We start from the raw sequence: 19,103 nt of genomic DNA, 5'->3' as shown, positions 1-19,103 counted from the left end.
AAATGAGATCCTAAAAATTATAGTCTGAAAATCTTCAGCGACCCCTGGGAGATTTTGGTATGAATTATTAAAAGGTGTTAAAAAAAATTTTTTTTTTAAAAAGAGGGGGTGCCTGCATGGCTCAGTTGGTTGAGTGTCCGACTCTGGATTTTGGCTCAGGTTGTGATCTCACGGGTTTATGGGTTCGAGCCTCACATCAGGCCCCACAATGACAATGTGGAACCTGCTTGGGATTTTTTTCTCTCCCCCTTTCTCTACCGCTCTGCAACTCAAGCTCACTCTCTCTCAAAGTAAATAAATAAACTTAAAAAAAAATGTTTAAAGGTGTTTTATGAGCACTTAAAGGAATTGACTCTAGGAACCAATATAGATCCACTAAGGGCAAGTTCATTGACTGAACAAATATTTATTGTGCACCTACTTACTGGTCCTGGTTACTGTGCAAGGCCCTTGGGATGAGGCAGAAAACAAAACAGGTATGTTCCTGCCCCTTGTGGAACTGAGGAAGACAAATGATAACAAAAATTATGGCCTAATTACAACTTGTGATAAGTGCTATGAAAGAAAACATGGGGATTTATGTGAGCACATAATTAGAGGAACTGGCCTCATTGCAGGAGAGGGTGATGCTAGAGAAATCCTCTGTGAGGAGGCAGCATGTAATCAGAGCCCTGAAGGATGAATAGAATTTAGATAGGCAAAGTGTGGGGAGTGCTACAGAGAAAATCTGAAAACCACATGTGAAAAATGCATGAGGCAGCAATAAACTTGGCATTCTAGAGGAAGGAGAAAAAGCTGATGTGGCTGGAACAGTAAACAGGAGGTGAGTGCAAGAATGAGATTATCCAGGTAATTAGGGGCCATACCACGCAGGCTATTTCTTTCTTTCTTTCTTTCTTTTAAAGTTTTTATTTACTTGAGTACTCTCTACACCCCATGTGGGGTTCAAATTCACCACCCAGACATCAAGAGTAACACGCTCTTCCAACTGAGCCAGCCAGGAGCCCTGTGGCTATTTCCTTTTTTGAAATGACAGGACAGTAGATTAAAGAAATACAAAGACACACTAAATTTATTTTCAGCAAGCCATTTGATCAAAGCACTTAGGAAGAACCACAGTTACCAGTTTTATAACCAAATTCGGTCCAAAATCCACCCACTTCTCCCCTACCTTCTGTTTCCTCCCTGGATGAGGCCACCACCATCTCTCTCCTGGGCCACTGTTTTCACTTTTACCCCCTCCCCTTGCAAGCCATTCTCTGTACAGCAGCTGAGTGATCTAAAAACTAAATTATACCATTTGAATTCTTTGCTTAAAATCCTTCAGTGGCTTCTCATTTGTAACAGGTTGTGCTCTCCACAGACGTGGGGACCAAGCTTGGGATCCAAGATGTATATCAGGGTTTAACACCTCTGAATGGAAAGAGGAGGAAGCAGGACTCGGCAGAGGAAGAAATCAGTGATACACACCCAATAAAGCTTGGGCTAACCCACCAGGGAGCCCAGGAATGAGTGCGGTCGGTCAGAATTGTGCGGTGCAAGATCCAAATGATCCAAATGATTGAGCCTTTATATCCCCGCCCACTCAGTCACAGATACGGTCTGTTCTAAGCGGGGTATGTCCTCAGGCAGCAAGGCTCTCTGTACCTAAGGTAGACCTGAAAGAGCTGTCAGCTCAAGGCTCCTTGCTGACCACACTCTCCATTTCTGGGCATCAAGCACTTCCTTAAAGGGATATCTGGTTGTTGCATCTTCTTATCCATGTCAGCATTGCATTTAGACATGTAGGACTTCAAAACCCTGAATGATCTGGCTCCTGTCTACCTCTCCTCCACTTGGCTTCTGTTCACAATTGGCTCTAGGCACACTGGCCTGCCTGTTTCTTGAAGCTTATCCCCTCTTCAGGGTCTTTGTACTTGCCTCAGTGTTCTATTCCCGGCCTTCACGTTATATTCCTAGCTTCTTCTAAAGTTGTCTGCCTCCCTCCTCAGCACTCCCTATGATGTTGCCCTGCTTCACTTTCCTTATGCACTTACCTAACATTATCCAGAGTATTTGATATTTGTTTACATTGGTCTCATCAACTAGAATGTAAGTTCCACGAGGGTATGGATCTGATCTGGTAGGTTCACTGCTTCGTCCCCAGTCAATACCTAGAACATAGTATACCTTCGATAAATATTTGTTAAACTGAATTCAGATGAGGTGCAGAAATGCACGCTAAATGACACTACAGACAGTTCCGTGTTAGCTAATTGAACGACTCGCCCAAATACTATTTATTATTGCATTAAGATTAACCTGAAGAGAGATCTCTAATTGTCTGATACAAATCTATCTGGTCTTGTCAACGATTTCTGTAGACAAAAATGGTGTGATCATCCAAATTTCTGACGTACAAATCTGGGAGTATTGGTGGTTAATGTATTGGATAACAGGTTTCAGATTCAAAAATACCTGAAGGTCCATCAACAACACAACAGGTAATTAGTTGTAGTATAGTATTCATACAACGAATTATTGTGCAGCAATGAAAATGAGTGAACTACTGGTATCTGTCACACGGAGGAACCTCACTAAGGAAATGATAAGGGAAAGAAACCAGACACACAAAAAAAGAGTATGTCCTACATGATTCTATTTCTATATACTTCAAAATCAGGCAAAACTATTCTGTGGTTCTCTTAAGGAAGGAGGAAGAGAGCAATGGGAGGGGCATGAGGAAAGCTTTTGAGGTGTTTATTTCTTGAACCAGTGTCTATTTCTTGACCTAGGTGGTGGTATAAATGTGTTTACTTTGCAATAACTCATTGATCTGTGCAGTTATGATTTATCCACATTTTTATATGTATATTATACACTTTTAAAGTTGGGGTACAAAGGACCTGACAGGTATATTTAACACTTTTTAAAAAATATTTATTATCTATTTTTGAGATACAGGGACAAAGCACAAGCAGGGGAGGGGCAGAGAGAGAGAGGGAGACACAGAATCTGAAGCAGGCTTCAGGCTCTGAGCTCTCAGTACAGAGCCGTACATTGGGCTCAAATCTACAAACTGTGAGATCATGACCTGAGCTGAAGTCGGACGCTTAACCGACTAAGCCATGCAGCTGCCCCATTGTAGTTCCTGATTTTGAATGAAAGAGTTATAATATTTTGCCAGTTAGGATTATAATTGCTGTTGACTTGCAGTAAATAATTTTTATTATATTGCAACTATGTGGATGGAACTAGAGGGCATTATTATGCTAAGCAAAATTAGTCAGAGAAAGACAAATATCATATGACTTCACTCATATGAGGACTTTAAGACACAGAACAGATGAACACAAGGAAAGGGAAGCAAAAATAATATAAAAAACAGGGAGGGGGACAAAATATAAGAGACTCTTAAATATGGAGAACAGAGGGTTACTGGAGGGGTTTTGGGAGGGGGGGGTGGGCTAAATGGGTAAGGGCATTAAGGAATCTACTACTGAAGTCATTGTTGCACTATATGCTAACTAACTTGGATGTAAATTTAAAAAATAAAATAAATAATTTTTATTATATTTAAGTAGTTTCCTGTGATCTCTTGTTTCACAGGGGTTTTATTAGAATGACTGCTATAATACCTATTGCTGCAGGGATATAGGATAAAGAGTATTTTCATGTGTCACTATTGAAATACAAAGCATTACAGGCTCTTTAAAAGCAATCTGGCAACACCTATTATTTAAAAATACAAAAAATGGGGTGCCTGGGTGGCTCAATCTGTTAAGCATCCAACTCTTGATTTCAGCTCAGGTCAGGATTTCACAGTTGGTGAGTTCAGCCCTGTGTTGGGTTCCACACTAGACGTAGAGCCTACTTAAGATTCTCCCACTTTCTCTGCTCTTCCCCTGCTGGCAGTCTCTCTCAAAATAAATAAATAAATAAACAAATAAACAAACAAACAAACAAATAAATAAATAAAATAAAAAATGAAAATATATACACCCCTTGGGGTGCCTGGCTGCCTCAGTTGGTAAAGCCTGCAACTCTTGATGTTGGGTTGTGAGTTCAAGCCTCATGTTGGGTGTAGAGATTGTTGAAAAATAAAATCTTTAATATACATATATCCCTTGACCTACCAATCTCAGTTCTGGAAATCTATCCTACTAAAATAAACTACTAGTTTCAATAAAACTGTTGAAAAACATCATAGTACATAATGTACCAGGATATTTATTAGAGCAGTGTTTTCAGTGTTACCACATGCACACACATACACACACGTTGTAAACAGCATGCATGTCCATCGATAGGGGGATGGTTGCAAAAATTATAGTACATCCACATTTGGAACATCCATTAAAAGGAATGAATTTGATTTAGAAACTTAAATTTTTTTTAATGTTTATTTTTGAGAGAGAGAGATAGGCAGAGCGTGAGCAGGGGAGAGGCAGACACAGAATCCGAAGCAGGCTCCAGGCTCTGAGCTGTCAGCACAGAGCCTGACATGGGGCTCGAACTCACAAGCCATGAGATCATGACCTGAGCTGAAGTCAGACGCTTAACCGACAGAGCCACCCAGGCACCCTGGAGATTGTTTTGTTTTGTTTTGTTTTTAATGTTTATTTTTGAGATGGGGGGGTGGCACAGAGAAGATCCAAAGCGGGCTCTGTACTGAGAGCAGAGAGCCCAATGTGGGGTTGGAACTCACAAACCGTGAGACCATGACATGGGCTGAAGTTGGACACTTAAGCAACTGAACAACCCAGGTGCCCCTAATTTAGAGAGATTTTATACAAGAAATTGTTTTAAGTAAAAGTGAGAGGCAAAAATGTAGTCACTTCTTTTTTTCCTTTAAGTTTTTATTTGTATATTTTGAAGGGGGTAGGGGCAGAGAGAGAGGGAGAGAGAGAATCCCAAGCAGGCTCTGCACTGTCAGGGCAGAGCCCCACATGGGGCTTGATCATGACCTGAGCCAAAATCAAGAGTCACATGCTTAACTGCCTGAGCCACGCAGGCACCCCTAGTCACTTCTTAAATTACAAAAAAAGTCTATAACAAATATGTGTACATTTGTATTTGTCTATATGTTATTATAGAGCATGGAGAAAAATATTAAATAGGTTGATAAAATGGTTATGGAAGGGTTAGAACTGTTGGGGTGACAAAGGAGGAGAGATAAGGTGGGAGTCAAAGTGAAAAAATAAAATAAGAGCTAAAGGTCTATGTGAGTCATATACCAGGTGAAAAATCAAATAAAGTCTTAGGGACATTAATATATTGTAATGTGTCCAAATCCAAGGGCATAATAATCACAGTGTACTTTATGCTCTCCAGATCAAACCTAGAATGTTGTGTCAATTTCTGGACACCACACTAAAAATAAATATTTTTCCTGCCCCTCAAAAAATTGTTTTTTTTGTGGGGGCACCTGGCTGGCTCAGTTGATGGAGCATCTGACTTTTGATCTCAGGTGCAAGCCCCACATTGTGCAAGGAGCCTATTTAAAAAAAAAAAATTGTTTTACTTTTATAAGAGGAATGGTCAAGAATTAGGCAAACCTGGGTTTCAATTTCTTTTCAGCCACTTAATTAACTGTGTGACCTTGGCAAATTACTTAATCCCTCTATGCCTCAGTTTCTTCATTTGTACAATGGGGAAAATTATAGTTCCTATCTCTCAGGTTTATTATAGGATAATTCTATAGGCATTCTAGGACTGGTATCTAGAATAAACCCCCCTCCCAAATAATTTAACTGTCAGTTATTAAAGTAAATATTTATTGCGAAAATTAGAATCTACATAGAAGCAAGAACATTAAAAACAACCACAATCTTACCTTCCTAGATTAACTACTATTAACTTTTGGATGTTTGTCCATTATTCAACGTGATCTGAAAAAACTATTATGAGTGATGATACTTAGTTAGGACAAATTAGCAGCACCCAATGGTGCGTCATATGGACCAGGGGTAGACATATTCTGTGAAGCTGCAAAGAACCACAGCAAGCAGCAAGGGTTATGATGAGAGCTGTCCAGCAATGAAATGGGCTGTCCAATACCATGGCAAGTTCCTCATTACACTAACTAACTGAGTCTTGGCTGGTGACCATTTGTTAGAAAAAGTATGGAAGAAATGCTGGCTTTGGAAAACAGGTCAAGCCAAATGACTTCTAGAACTCTTCCTAACTCTAACATATGATCAAGAAATACTTTTTGGAGCAATGGATATATTAGACTCACAGCCCTCATAAAACAATTTGTGTGGTTCTTACCGTAATACTGGGTGGTAAGAAGAGTTCTAAGGTCCCATTAAAGTTAATAGGAAATTCCTAGCATAGGTCAGGCAGAGGAACTCTCCCTCGTACAACACTGAGGACGTGCAATTCCACCAATTAATTACATTCAAATGGAGAAAGAAATCTAAGGGAGGGGCAGGCCTGAAAAGAGTTACATCTTATCTTCAGGTACTGTTTGTCTGCTTTCTTAGTACTCAGGGTCTCTTCCTTGGAACAGTTTCTGACCTGGCAGAAATTCATAGTAATTACTCAGGGGAAAGGAAAGGAGAAACCAACAAACAAAAAATACATTAATGTGGGTGGGTAAAAAAAAAAATTTAAGAACGTGGTGTTGGTGGGAGAGAAGACTAAAGGCCTATGTAAGACCCACCCAAGTGCTTTTGATGTTTGAGCAATTATTATCTTATTATTTTTCCTGCTATAGATGCAGCTGCAATTTATGTAACAGGATGTTTAAAAAGATTAAAGAGAAGCTGTAGTAGAGTTCTGAGGTGATAAGAGTCCCTGGAATATGTATTTATGGACGTTTAGAATATAAGTTCCTGTACGTTCTTAGAATAAACCATCTATTTGTTTTTCTTTTTTTTTTAAAGAAACAAGTAAAATTTGTATTTCAATATGGCTGCTTCCTGTCCACAAGTGATACTGAAAAAAATAGAGCCAAGAGAGCAAACAAATAATAGAGCAAAGAAAGGTTAGTGATGGTTCAATCTGTTATCTGTGCTGTTTTTTAATCAGCTATGACTTTTAGGTCCAAAATATTTTATCGCTATATTAAGATAAGTGTTTAGAATTTATTTGGATTAAACCTGTTCATCAGTAAATGGATTATTCTATTGCTCAAGCAGGAGAGTTGCATGGAATTTGTGACTATAATAACTTTGTCTGAATATGAAAGTTAAACAAAAATAATTTTTGGTAGAAGAGCTTGTGGTATTGAAGTTGAGGTGAGTTAAATTGACTGGGTTAGAAGAGTGTGTTCTATAGGTGTCTCAAATACAGAGAATGACTCATTGGTATTCAAGACTTTCTGCCGTATGGGCTGCTGTCTTATCTTACATCTTAAATTGGCACCAGGCACCAAATAAAAAGAGCTTTGAGGCATAGTCTCAGAATTTCTGATTAGTCATGTAAAAATTGCTTGTTAATTTTAATTCTTTCTCCTAGCAACCTAGGCCAACCTTGTGTGCACTTGTGTACTATCTGTACATATTTATTTATAATTTTTTCTGTTGAAGAATAAGTTGGAGGGACGCCTGGGCGGCTCAGTCGGTTAAGCATCTGACAGATCATGATCTCATGGTTTGTGGGTTCAAGCCTCGCGTCAGGCTCTGTGCTGACAGCTTGGAGCCTGGAGCCTGTCTTAGATTCTATGTCTCCCTCTCCCTCCGCCCCTCCCCTGCTCACGCTCTGTCTCTCTCTGTCTCTCAAAAATGAATAAGCATTAAAAATAAATAAATAAATGAAGAATAAGTTGTAGACATGATGCCCTTTCCTCCTAAGTACTTTAGTGTGTATTTCCAAAACACAAGGACGTTCTCTTTCACAACCCCAGTGTAATTATGCAAAGTAAGAAGTCAATATTGATTCAGTAATACTATCCAATCTATAGACCTCATTCCAACTTTGCTCAATTGTCTTGGTAATGTCCATTAAATAAAATTCCATACCCATACACTGTTGTCAAGATCAACATTCAGTTGTCAAGTATCTTTAGCCTCCTTTAATCTAGACTAGATTTTCCATACTTTGTTTTTCATGACCGTGACATATTTGAAGAGTTATAGGCAAGTTGTTTGTAGAGTGTTTTTCAACTTGGGTTGTCTGATTTTTCCTCATGATTAGATTCAGGTTATGCATTCTTAGCAGAAATACCTCAGAAGTGTTGTTGTGATCTTCTCAGCATATAATATTAGTTGATTTGTTCCATTACAGTTGAAGTTCCCTTTAATGACTTGGTTAAGGTTTTTCCACTTTAAAATTACTGTTTTTCTCTTCATCATTAACAAGTATCTTGTGGGGAGATACTTTGACACTATGTAACTATCCTATCCTTCATCAAACTTTATCCACTAGTTTCAGCATGCATGATGGTTCTTACCTGAGTCAATTATTACCACGATGATTGCCAAATGGTGATTTCATAATTCTTTCATTCTTTTTCTATTTTTTAGTTGGTGTTCTACTGTAAGGAAAAATGTACTTTTCTCCATGATTTGCTTGGGTGTTTATTTATACCTGTAGAGACTCATAGATTCCTATTTTATTCCATGGGTTATAATCTGTTACTGACACTATTTATTAGGATACTCAAATTGTCCCTGATACAGCTAGTGGGAGTCCCTTCAAACTGTCCTTTTGACATGTCCCTAAAATTCTTTGAGCTTCCTAACTTTATGACACAAGAAGATAGTCCAGGTTTTTCTAGTGTTTTCCTAGCACCAGCCTTGAAATCAGCCACTTTTCTAAGAAGCACTCCACCTTTGGTGGAGAATAGCGTTTAGAAAGACTTGGGTTCTATGTGTGTTAATTTGCACTAGTGTGTCATTGCCTGTAGGTCCTCTCAGAGAACAACCTCCCCACTCCCCAACACACACACACACACACACACACACACACACACACACACACACTTAAAAACAATGGTTTCATACTGATATTTCCAATTCCAGTCCAGCACCACGGGGTTCGTTCGAGCCTTCTCCCTTTCCATACACTTATAATCCCCTTCTATGACAGTGAGAAATCTGCAGAACCACAGTCTTAATTTCTACACTTAACCACTCCTACATGCACTCTTACCTTCCCACTTCACTTCAGTGCAATCTCTTGTTATCCTTAAGCCAAACTGTATACACACACTGATACTGGGGCCGAAAGCACCTGAAGCACTGATAATTTCGCTACATTCCCAATGCTCAACTGAAGGGTAATGTCTCTTCTGCTTCTTTGGGGGGCCCTAATGTTGACTGATTTCTCTGGTTTTCAGCCTGTTAATGCTTGCGATAGAAATTCCACCAGGAAAAAGCATTCTTCACTCCAAATTTTCTCCACACAGTGAAACAGCTAATCTGGAAGGGCTGCGTTAAGGTCCTGATGACTCAGATATTTAATGGAAATTACTCTTTTGAAATTTACATGCCCTTTATTTTAGCTCCCTTTCCCTAGGATTCAAACATGAATCTGGTCTGTGCCCAGAATCATTCCTTTCTTATGATCAACATTGTCCTGTGGTACTCTCTTCTATTAGAATGAAATTGTTCTTAATCTCTCACATATATGGAACCTTGGCAGACAGGTCCTCCAGGTACGTCTGAATGTGAGAATGTGTCAGCCTAAGTTCTCAAAACACCCCGTCACGTTCATTACGCTCTTAAAATTACTGGCATTAATAGTTTAATTGAGAAGCTCTCTTGAAGACTGAGGACTATACCATGGAAGCAGCGCAGAAATAAATGGACTGCAATCTCATCCCAAGGATCTTATTCAAGGAAAAGAACTCCTTCATGATTCTCCTGGCTGGCAGAGACAGAAGCCCGGAGAACTTTCAGTTTGAAGATGGCCCTGCACCATATTTGATCACAATGACACTATTGTCTGGCATGCCTCGTAGAACACCATCATCAGGATACGGGTGTTAAGTTGTTTTTCTAACAGTGCTAACAGACACCTAGTCTATCATCCCCTTATTTCTCTTGTTTTCAACTGGATGCCTCTGGAGGACTGGCCAGGTTAGCAAAGTAGTCTGTGGCAATGAGACTGAAAGATATTAACTAATATTAACTAGTTTGTGTGTAGAATAAGCCCAAGAGTTAATGACCTTGATGTCATCATACCTTTCTCAATCTATTGAGCTAACTAGTCACAGACAGGTTACATTTGGCCATTTTATTACTAAATTGGTATTTAACAACACACAATTACTTTACTTGAATTGAGATAAAATCTCCTGATTACATGAATGAGATAATTCTGAATTAAAGCGAGAGGATACTAAATCTGCAGCGTTACAGACATTAACAATAGGAACTCTATCATGGTTACTGAAATTGTTTCTTTTACTAGATGTGGCCCCCTCTCTATGATGAACTGTGAAAAGTCTGTTCTGCCAGTCTTCTTGCTGTTTTGTGGGTTTAGGATGTGGCTGTTATCTAGGCGCGTCCATGGGACAGGTGGGCCTAGCATCCTCCTACTCTGCCATCTTCCTGGAAGTCTTGTTTCCTTCACTAGAATGCAAGTTTCATGAGGGCAGGGAGCTTTGCTTTGTTCATTGCTCTATTCCCAGTATAAGTATGCCTGATTTGTAGTAGGAGCTCAATACATATATGAACACATGAAAGTGGCAGCACAATACGAAATGAAAAAGTATTAAAACTAAATCCTGAAGGAATTATTGCCCAGTTATAACTATTCCAAACAATATCCGTGAGAATGCTAAGGAAGAACTTGGCTACTATTAATGTGGCCTAAAGAATCAAACCTCCCCTCCATCTCCGGTAGTTCAAAGGCTGGGAGAGAGGAGAAGTCTTGCTAAAAACTTACCTAGATCCTTAAGGGAACATTTAAAAACTTTATGTGGTTTGGGGGGGCGTGCCTGGGTGGCTCAGTTGGTTAAGCATCCAATTCTTGATTTTGGCTTAGGTCACGATCTCGTAGTTTGAGGGATCGAGCCCTGTGATGGGTTCTGTGCTGAAAGCATGGAGCCTGCTTGAGATTCTCTGTTTCCCTCTCTCTCTCTGCCCCTCCCCTACTTGCATGTGCATGCACATGTGCTCTCTTGCTCCCTCTCAAAATAAATAAACATTACAAAAAATTTTTAAAAATTAAAAATAGTAAAAACTGTATGTGGTTTGGGATTAGCTAAGGGAGTGGCCTGGTATAACTTGAAGACCCAAGGGGCAAAGTTTAAAAGCAGAAGGGGGAGAAAGGAGATATATTCATATATTAAAAGTAATTAGGAAAATGTATATCTTCCTCCTTATGGGTTTAAATGTTTATTTATTTTAAGAGAGAGAGAGAGTGCATGTACATGTGAGCGAGGGAGGGGCAGAGAAAGAGAGGGAATCCCAAGCAGGCTCCATGCTGTCAGAGCAGAGCCTGATATTATGCTTGAACCCACAAACCATGAGATCATGACCTGAGCCGAAATCAAGAGTTGGATGCTTAATGGACTGAGCCACCCAAGCAGCCCTCATTATGGGTTTAGATGCAGGGATCTCAAACTCAAACGTTTTTCAAGATCAGGCCAGTATATAAATGAGTGATGCAGCTGGATGTGAATAAGGAGAAAGAGCAGAGACTGGGGGGAAACAACAATTGCATGTCCCTTCTAAAGACATTACAAATCATTTGAAGACCATAACAACAACAACAACAACAACAACAACAACAACAGGGAGATCAGATATGTCTGTAGGAAGAATTCACTATGTAGGCAGTCTGAGGGCTTTTGGTTGTATATTGTCTCCATGATTAACATTTGCCCTTGAAAGGTGTTTTGTGTGTGTGTGTGTGTGTGTGTGTGTGTCCATCTGTGTTCTAACAGTCACTAGCTAGACAATTTTAAGAACAAAGAGGCGGGGTGCCTGGGTGGCGCAGTCGGTTAAGCGTCCAACTTCAGCCAGGTCACGATCTCGCGGTCCGGGAGTTCGAGCCCCGCGTCAGGCTCTGGGCTGATGGGCTCAGAGCCTGGAGGCTGTTTCCGATTCTGTGTCTCCCTCTCTCTCTCCCCCTCCCCTGTTCATGCTCTGTCTCTCTCTGTCCCAAAAATAAATAAACGTTGAAAAAAAAAAAAAAAGAACAAAGAGGCATATTTGCTACTCACAGCAGTGAGGAGACAAACAGGGATCACACTTGGAGGTCTTACGTGCCCACCTGGACTGTTCTGTAGGGCTCTAGCACCAAAGAACCGTGACTGGTCTGTGGGAGTTGTCTAAAGCATTTGGGCTGTTTTAACTGAATAACTCAGACTTGAAGAATGAACTACTGGAATAGTTCCTGGAATGAGACCAACTCCATGGGTGATGACTAGAGTTTGTCAAAGATAGGCAGACAGCCAAATAGCAGAGGTTAGGAAATGGCAGGGCTCTCAAACTTGAGGGTAGGGCAGAAAGATTATAAATTCGGTTATCTAGAAGGCAAGCAATCTCCCGGCAAAGGTGTAATGTCTTATTCACTTTCCTGGGATGATGGGAAAGGTTATTTAGCTGAATTACCATTGATACACTGAAAGTAGGATGTACAAAAAATATGTAACTTGATCAATTAGTATCACTATTCTCATTTTGTTCTTCAACCTCTGACTTTCCCTTATGGCGGGGGAGAGGTCAGGGCACTTAATTTTGCTGGCCTCCCTCCTGCAGTCTTTTGTGGGTCACTAGGCTGAAACCAGAGTGACATGAAAAATTCAAGAGTAGAATGTGGACTTCACTCTTGAAGCAGCAGGTTTATGTGGCCAGGAGTCTAAGTTTCTTATTAATGTATTAAGTGGAAGGCTTGATGTGATTTCCAGGAAGGTAGTTTAAGTAGAGTTCCTACCTATCAAATGCGCTGTGAGTTGGGTGATTATAGCAGGTTTCACATTCAGTTTACATTTTTTCCCCTTCCTACCCTGTGATTTCCTTAAGTTAATCCAACCATTCACTAAGTCTAATAGATGTACACTACCTTGTGTGGTGGAGGTGTGGAGGATAAAGGGATGAAACTGTAAAGAGAAGCATGCCCTGCCTCACATTTAATCTTATGTTGCACCCATCACAGAAAACAACATCCTACAAGAGAACTGTGTCCAGGAGTTTGAGGCATTGATCTGTAGTTAAGTGAATGGTGGCCCATGATGGAGCAAATGCCTGGTGAAGAGCATGTAATTTCCAAATTAGGAAAAGGATGCTCAGAAGGGACATAAACCAATACCCCTCTCCTTTCTCCACTTACACTAGAGGACAGAGGTCAGGATAATTTAAGCGGTAATTGTGTTATGCTCTGTTCTTTTCGTGTGCATTAAAATCATACAGGGATATGACTTGTTAATTACATTGGTAAGATTTCATAGATGGTGGATGGTAACTATTTGTATTTCAATAGCTTTCCCTCAGTTTAAAACATGTGAAAATTAATAAAAAAGGCACCTCACTGAAGTGGACTTGGGAGTCTAGAATGGGAGCCTGGAAGGGGGTGCCCTACATTAATTACAAGAAGAACTGTCAATTACAGACCCCAAAAGAAGAATCAAAGGAAAGAATCATCAATTATACGCATTGCATCGCATGCAAGAAATCGAGTGCCCCAGCAACCCAACCAATGAGAAAGCATCATCACCCTGAACTCTTTCTTTCCTTCAATGGACTTTCATTCAAAATAACCCCGACCCCCAACCTCCTTTTCCTCCATAACATGAGGTTCGTCTTTGTTGGAGTTGCCTATGGCTTTTCATATGTCGCATGCCCCGAACTGCAATTCTCCATTATTCCTGAATAAACCCATTTTGCTGGTAAAATAACTGACAATTTTATTTTTAAGGTTAACAAACAGCTTTCCACATCTTTTTTTTTTTAATTTTTTTCATGTTTATTTATTTTTTATTTTTTTAACGTTTTATTTATTTTTGAGACAGGGAGAGACAGAGCATGAACAGGGGAGGGTCAGAGAGAGGGAGACACAGAATCTGAAACAGGTTCCAGGCTCTGAGCTGTCAGCACAAAGCCCGACGCGGGACTCAAACTGACGGACTGCGAGATCATGACCTGAGCCAAAGTCGGCCACTTAACCGACTGAGCCACCCAGGCGCCCCTCATGTTTATTTATTTTTGAGACAGAGAGAGAGACAGACAGACAGACAGACAGACAGACAGACAGACAGAATGCAAGTGGGGAGGGACAGAGAGAGAGGGAGACACAGAATCTGAAGCAGGCTCCAGGCTCTGAGCTGTCAGCACAAAGCCCAATGTGGGGCTTGAACCCGCTAACTGAGATCATGACCTGAGCCAAAGTCACATGCTTAACCAACTAAGCTACCCAGGTGCCCCTCCACACCATTATTTTTAACAGAGCTTATGAGCTAAAATAATAAAAATTATCATATTTTACAAACTGAAAAATTTCTGAACTTCATAATCTGAGGAGTAAAGGATTTCTGAGAGAAGATATATAAAATCTGGACTTTCCCTGATAATTTAGCACATATAGTTGCCATAACTGGAGCACACTGGCAGACGCATGGACAAGTAAATACCTTCATACTCTTTAAGTAGTAATTACTTTTGGCCTTTTCTCACTTAGAGCTTCATTAATTAAGGATTGAGTTCATTTTTCTCTTAAAGATTCCCTTAAAGGTTAAAAAATTAGTTTAAATCAGGGGAAGGGTCAGACTGGCTACTTTTTCAGTTCTGGGTGGTTTTTATTAGGCAGCTCAAGAATCTACACTGGGACTGATACAGAGCCATGGGAGTGAGAAAGTTTCTGCTACTTTTTCCTCTTGCTTTCTAATCATTAAAAACTATTCACCAGGTTATTGCCAAGTAAAGACCAACCCTGCTGAAAGTCGTTGCCAACTTCTAGACCTAAACGCCCAACTGCTGAACATAGTGTCTTCTGACTCCCCTATCAAAGATGAACGTGCAAAATATTCTGAGAGGCAAAACAAGTCATGTCTGTGCTCTTGAAGGAGGCCAGCCAAGGTGAACGAAGACCTCTGCTTTAAGGGTGAAGGCCATATTCCACTCTCAAGTGTTTCTATTGTTTCAGCCTGGTGAACTTTCACCCACAAAAATCTTTCTTTGAACAGTCTGATCAAAAACAAGGTCTTTAATTTTTTTGGTTGTTTGTTTACTTACAGCTAAACCTTTAGACAGGAGGCCAACTCCCAGTGGTCAGTTTCAAATAGGTTAACTTTGGACTGAAGTGATTTTTTAAAACTCCGCAATTTTCTGACAGATGTGTGAGCGATGCCAGTATGCTTGACTTTATCTGCTCTTCTGAAGAGTTTCCTCCCTCCCAGGGAACACCTAAAGGGAGTAGTATGGAGTTAAGAGAACGAGTTTAATGGGTAATCTTTGTCCAGTCTTGTAATGAAAAGTGCAGCTGATTACATGATGACCCACAGATTTGGGTTGGCATGGTTAGGTCTTGCAGGTAGAAAGAAGAGAAGGAAGGATAGGGAAAGTCAGCACAGCCATGTTAAATGTGCCTTCATGTGCTTTTTTTCAACCTTTCTTATGAATCTCGCAGACATGTTTATCTACTGCTTTTTTGCATAGGACCAAGGGGTAAAGTTATAAGGGAAAAGCAATTACGGACTTGTGCTTTAAGAATGTTATCCTCTTGGGCTTCCCAAAGAAAACTAATAAAGTTCAGATGCATACTTTGTCCAAGTACTTTGGTATTTTAGGAACCATAAGAAAAGAATAAGGATTTTTTTTTTTTTTTTTTTTTTGGACCAAATGGGTGGTAGAACAAAGAGAAGAGCCTTTGTAAAATTCTATTTGAAAAAAATCATTTAGGGGCACCTGGGTGATTCAGTCAGTTAAGCGTCCAACTTCGGCTCAGATCAAGATCTCACGGTTCATGGGTTCGAGCCCTGTGTCAGGCTCTGCACTGACAGCTCAGAGCCTGGAGCCTACTTTGGATTCTGTGCTCCCTCTCTCCCTGCCCCTCCCCCACTTGTGTTCTCTCTCTCTCTCTCTCTCTCTCTCTCAAAAATAAATAAATAAAAACATTTAATGCCTTTAAAAAGAAAACAATCACTTAAACTTTGAACTGCTGGTTAAATAGGCAGATTAATCAACTGATTTCTGTAATGCCACACTTATAAGTAGGTAATGTTTCCCAAACACTCCAGTATTTGGAATATAGTCCAGGGACTAGAAATCAATGAGTAAACAGACATCAAAAAGCACATGCATTTTGTTCTTTAGGAAGTCTAAGTGTTCTCACACAGTCATTCAATTATGCATAAAATAAAGATCAAGCACACAGACCAGAGATTACGATGGCAGCAGCAGAGTCCATTCAGATGATCTAGAAGATGGTGTAACCAGCTGCAGCTGTTTAGTCCAGACAATAACTCTAGGGGTTTTCATAATGATGATAAAACAGCCACTATTTACTCAGTGCTCTTCATGGTCTACCGGGCACTACTCTATGCAGTAGGTACATATTACCCCCAATTTACAGTTGAGAAAACTGAGACACAGATTAAATAACTTGACATGCTATAATGGATAGAGGCCAGTTCAAACCCACCTCCGTCAAACTTCAAAACTTAAGTCTTACCTATTTTGTTTTATTGTCCTATATTCCAATCCTAATTCTTTCCTAACATATTTTCAAAAGAAGACATCTATATGCCATATTATCTGATAAACAGCACAGGGAACTATGTAATATGTTTTAAGACATTTTAAATCTAATACAGGGGCACTTGGGTGGCTCAACCAGTTAAGCATGTGACTCTTGGTTTTGGCTCAGGTTATGATCTCATGGTCTGTGAGTTTGAACCTCTAATCAGGCTCTGTGCTGACAGTGTGGAGCCTGCTTGGGATTCTCTCTCTCTCCCTCTCTCTCTGCCTCTCCCCTGCTCATGCTCTCTCTCCTTCTCTCAAAATAAGTAATCTTTAAAATTATTTTAAAAATCTAATCTAATACATATAAATTTGTTGGTATTTAAACAGTAAGTTTCGAATATCTGGAAATTTCATTTATATGGAAGATGAGACAACTCCTTTATTAATTCATGAAGGTTTATAAATCAAACCTTCGGAGAAGGTTTGATTGCATATCTTCTATGTTTGTCTCAACCACGACTTAAAGGACATTCTTTTTTTTAATATTTATTTATTTTTAGGAGAGCACAAGTCAGGGAGGGGTAGAGAGAGGGGGACAGAGGATCCAAAGCAGGCTCTGTGAGGACAGGCTGACAGCAGCGAGCCCAAAGTGGGGCTCCTACTCATAAGCTGCAAGATCATGACCTGAGCTGAAGTCAGATGCTTAACCGACAAAGCCACCCAGGTGCCCCTTAAAGGACCTTCTTTATCCAAAACTCCTTCCACTCTGGGGTGATAAACTTGCTGCGGTTCACATGGGACCTTTCATAGTTTCAGCAAACTAACTCCCACGCTTCTTGGGAAAATCAGGACAGTTGGTGGCTCTAGCTTCACAACACATAAGGGGTGCTTTAAAGGGGCTTTTGGATGGGGGCGCCTGGATGGCTCAGTCGGTTGAGCGTCAAACTCTTGATTTCGGTTCAGGTCATGATCTTGTGGTTCATGGATTAAGTCCCTAGTCAGGCTCTGTGCTTATATCACAGAACCTGCTTAGGATTCTCTCTCTCCCTCTCTCTCTGCTCCTCTCCTGCTTGCTCTCTCTCACTTTGAAAATAAACTTAAAAAAAATAAATAAATAAAGTTGCTTTTGGATGATAGTGGTGATTACAAATAGGATCTGATAGGCTTAAGACCTTTCTTAGGGAGAAAGAAGTAGTTCAGTTTCTGTTTCTGTGGGAACACCTCAAGTGGTGGAGAAACTCCTCCCTGAAACCTCATTTCATTTTTAGTTTGTCAATTTTATACACTTCTTCTGCATTCTGAACTAAAACTCTTATCTCACTGAAGCTTCCACCCACTTTTCTTATTCCACCCCTTGCTACCATATGAAATGAACCAAATCCTTTCCCCCATGTGATTGCACATGAAATATTTAAAGAAATCTATCATGGCCCCAATATTTTCACCTTCAAACAACACATCTCCAAACCATTCAACATTTCTCATGCTCTTTTACCATGATTACTCTCTTCTGAATGCAGTATGGCCATATTCAAATTGTAGCCTCTGAAATTGTAGCTTCCAGAAATCTAATCAGCAGAGTAGAGTGGATAGGTCACCTCCTTCATCTAGAGTCTAGGCTTCCTTTAATTCAGCGTGACACCTTAGTATTTTTCTTGGCAGTCATTAACTTAGATTAAGTTCTTATCTACTAAAACTTCCAAGCAATTTTCTTATATACTTTTAGGCTATATTGTTTATATTCTGTATATGCAGTTATTTTTTCCCAGCTTGAAGTACAGGATCTTACATTTAACTCTGCTAAACTTAACTTTCAATCCCTCATCCTTTTTTAAAAATCACCCATTCTCAAATTATTTTGATGAGCATATTTTTGTGTCAATGATAGAGTTGTTAAAAAGACATGGCCTTTGTTGGCAATCTTTCTTTATGTTTGTATTCATCTGCTAACTTTAGTTACCATAATTTAACCCATTTGTAGCTAACCTAATTTACAAATAACAACACATATTTTCTTATTTAATCCCATAAAAAAGGAGTGGGATAGGAAAGTGAAGTCAGCCACAATGGAAAATGCTTTGTGACGGGGTGCCTGGGTAGCTCAGCTGGTTAAGCGTCCGACTTTGGCTCAGGTCATGATCTTGCCAGTCCCGAGTTCAAGCTCTGCGTCCGGTTCTGTGCTGACAGCTAAGAGCCTGGAGCCTGTTTCAGATTCTGTGCTTCCCTCTCTGTCTCTGCTTCTCCCCCACTCACACTCTGTCTCTCTCTCTCTCTCTCAAAAATAAATAAACATTAAAAAAAAATTTTTTTAAAGAAAATGCTTTGTGACAAAGAAGTATTTGCTACTTCTGTCAAAACTGTGGGATTGCTTTCTTAGCCCCATGCTCTCAGCCACAGATGGCATGTCCCAATGTAATTCTCCACTTTACTTACTGGGCTTGGCGTTGAGTAAGTTTTGTTTATTAAGGAAGATCAAATCTTTTCTCAAAGAACAACGATTTGCCCTTCTTAAGAATGTTAAAAAAAATAAATCACAGATTTTTCAGT

The 19,103-nt window shown here is 39.9% G+C and overlaps 1 long non-coding RNA gene across 1 annotated transcript in view; it reads right to left on the bottom strand.

Moving 5' to 3' along the window:
• Positions 1-2,065: 2,065 nt before the first annotated feature.
• LOC122480953 overlaps positions 2,066-19,103 on the bottom strand; it is a 46,134-nt gene continuing 29,096 nt past the window's right edge. Inside the window, exon 5 of the long non-coding RNA XR_006296711.1 lies at positions 2,066-2,153. This is a non-coding gene — a long non-coding RNA (uncharacterized LOC122480953). The remainder of the gene's footprint in view (positions 2,154-19,103) is intronic.

Source organism: Prionailurus bengalensis, chromosome C1, assembly GCF_016509475.1.
Source record: "Prionailurus bengalensis isolate Pbe53 chromosome C1, Fcat_Pben_1.1_paternal_pri, whole genome shotgun sequence".
Classification (NCBI taxonomy): Eukaryota; Metazoa; Chordata; class Mammalia; order Carnivora; family Felidae; genus Prionailurus; species Prionailurus bengalensis.
The sequence above is the reverse complement of the archived record's forward strand: the minus strand, read 5'-3'. Positions and strand labels throughout refer to the sequence as shown.